The sequence below is a fragment of the Scylla paramamosain genome, chromosome 6 (genome assembly GCF_035594125.1).
Source record: "Scylla paramamosain isolate STU-SP2022 chromosome 6, ASM3559412v1, whole genome shotgun sequence".
In the NCBI taxonomy this organism is placed as follows: domain Eukaryota; kingdom Metazoa; phylum Arthropoda; class Malacostraca; order Decapoda; family Portunidae; genus Scylla; species Scylla paramamosain.
The window spans coordinates 27,774,497-27,777,283 of NC_087156.1; the positions used below are offsets into that span (position 1 = coordinate 27,774,497).

General features: G+C 42.5%; 1 protein-coding gene across 6 annotated transcripts in view; it reads right to left on the bottom strand.

Moving 5' to 3' along the window:
* Window positions 1-1,803, bottom strand: part of LOC135101558 (uncharacterized) — a 35,873-nt gene extending 34,070 nt beyond the window's left edge. Inside the window, exon 1 of one of the 6 annotated variants that reach the window (XR_010269301.1) lies at window positions 1,468-1,571. The gene's annotated coding sequence lies outside the window, so the exon portion shown is untranslated. Of the gene's footprint in view, window positions 1-1,385; window positions 1,572-1,742 lie in introns of those variants that run through there. The other 5 variants (XM_064005662.1, XM_064005660.1, XM_064005664.1 and 2 more) reach the window with 5 other exon arrangements.
* Window positions 1,804-2,787: the final 984 nt, after the last annotated feature.

A 2,787-nucleotide genomic window follows, 5' to 3' on the forward strand; every position in this document is an offset into this window, starting at 1 on the left:
TACCGTCGTATATATACCTTTTTTTTCTTTTTTTTTCCCGGGATAGTGAGTGGGGTGGGATTGGTGTTGTGGGATAGGGGGAGGGGAGGGAGTGGAGTAGGGGAGAGGGAATAACGGAGGGAGGGATACAGCTGTCCGATGTCTCAACCCCATGGCAACCTAGCCCGAGGACATCCAGACCGATGGGGTTTTGCTTGCGACGAGACAATGGAAGGCTAAGCGGGCACTGCGCTGTTTGGGCAAGTGCAGGACAAAAAAATAGTTTCAGGATTTCCCCTATCAAGCAATACATTACTCATTTATGCGTCGCAATAATGACATGAAGGACCATATGCTACAGAGGGCACTAAAACGTAAAGTCTTCACATCACAGGAAGAGGAACGCTTAGCAAGTAGCTGAGAATTAATAATTGAAAAAAAAAGAAGAAAAGACTTCTAGCCATACAGTTTGGTAAATATTGTTATGGAAAAAAAAAGGATCCAAAAAGGGTAAACGGAATGAGGGTTTTCAAAAATCAATTATTCATAAGATGAGGGGAGTGACGAGGGATGGAAGGGGAAAATTATGCGCGTGAGGCATCAGGGGGGAAGGGAGAGACGGGGTGGGCGAGGGGCGAGGGTAATGGACCAATTTTTTCTGATGTTGATTATAAGCCTTATTCAAGAGAGAGAGAGAGAGAGAGAGAGAGAGAGAGAGAGAGAGAGAGAGAGAGAGAGAGAGAGAGAGAGAGAGAGAGAGAGAGAGAGAGAGAGAGAGAGAGAGAGAGAATCAAGTATGATCAGGTATAAGAGTGAAAAAGTATATATATATATATATATATATATATATATATATATATATATATATATATATATATATATATATATATATATATATTATATATATATATATATATATATATATATATATATATATATATATATATATATATATAACACGTTCTCTCTCTCTCTCTCTCTCTCTCTCTCTCTCTCTCTCTCTCTCTCTCTCTCTCTCTCTCTCTCTCTCTCTCTCTCTACATGAAGATAAAACAAAACATAAGAGACTATTATATTTAAAGCGAGTGCCAGCACAACGACACATCAATTATAAATTCGAAAATAAATAATGATCGGAAGAAAAAAAATAAAGATATTTCATTTCTTTCCCCCAGAACAACAAGGACAGGATTTCAAAGTGCCACTCGATGCTCCCACACTCGTGTGTCCGGCAGTGTCCACGCAGACGGGTGCATCAACAACGTCACGCAAACCACTGCGAAGCGAAAGGCGATGACTTTTTATCATCCTGACAACGTAAACATTTGCGAGTACTTAACCGCATGGGAAGGAAATCACTGAGACACAACACACGGGGACCGGCAGTCTTCTTTTCTCATGTTTACCAGAGATATGAGTGGTGAGGTTTCAGTCGCGCAAGTAATGGCCAACAAACACCTTAGTGAACAAAGTATAACTACGCAGTACCTGGCTGACACACACTCCACAACACCTGTGTTTGGCAACTGAGGCAAACTCCGACCCAGCGACGCCTCCACCTGCCCGCTGGGTTGCCACTTCCTTCCATTACTACACGGCAACCTACGTACACCAGAGCTTGCATCTTAAAAACTGCCAGTTTCTAATAAAAAAAGGAGTCTTGTGAAATATAATTTGTCTAAAGGTAAGTCTGATCGGAATTTTCGACATTTAGTGGCGCGTAAGTTGGCGTAAAATTTATCCTTATTCGCTTTTTTCCACACCAAACAGGTTGCTTTCAGAACTCTTCGGTTGCCTCGGTGTTGATTTCCACCGCGTGTCGGTACTGTGGTGGTGAATGTGAAGGGCAGTGTGGGGACCAACGCCAATACTGATGCAGCGGACCTGGCGCGGTGATGGTGACGCAAGGGGCGGCCGCGGCAGTGAAAGTGGCCACAAGGGGCACCGTGCGGCAAGGACAGGCTGGAGTAGTGCCACACCGCGCCTGGAGAGAAATCAACGCACTTCAAAACGCAATCTCAAACTATACGCAACTACTGATCTATGTACTATTAATTCAGTGCCTGTCTGAAAAAAAAAAAAAACACCAAGGAGTGGCGAGGCAAGCACAGGATCTGGTGCCATGTCCCAAGGATCAAATGGGTAGCGCATCCTTTCGTACCCAAGTCTCGTGCCATTGCGCCCTAACAACTTGTTCTCATGCAACATGCAGCCTTACTGCACAGTGGTGCCTAATGATATACACTGTCCTGCGGTCTAACCATAGAGTGACCCCCACCGTCCTTTACTGGGCATCCAGCAGATGTTTCATATTCACCATAAGGTCACACCGCCGCCGCGGCCCCCACAACACAAGGGCGAGCACCGCGTACATACCAATGCCAGTCTTAATTATCAAGGCTGAAGAAAGGCTCTGTTCTCTCCGTGTAAAACAAATAATATAAACAGAGAAGATATAACAACATTTTTATATAATATATTGAAGAAATTGTGTCTCGCTTTTGAGTGATGGATGAATTTCCCATAACAGCCAAAATAAGGCTCTGTTACTCTTTGTTGGAAGAATACACATCTTTCTCCGTAAATGAGTAAAGAATGCATAAATACTTTGGTGATGTGTTACATTCTGTGCATTCATTGGAAGCTATAAAAAGCTAAGTTTGTCTTCAAATAATATAGTTTTCTTTCACATATGTTCAAAGGGTAAACAAAAGTAAAAAGAAAAATTATGTATTCCAGTATTTCGGTTTAAAAAAAAAAAAAACTCAGGAGTGGTTGACCAGACCGGATAAATTCAGTATGCCAGTA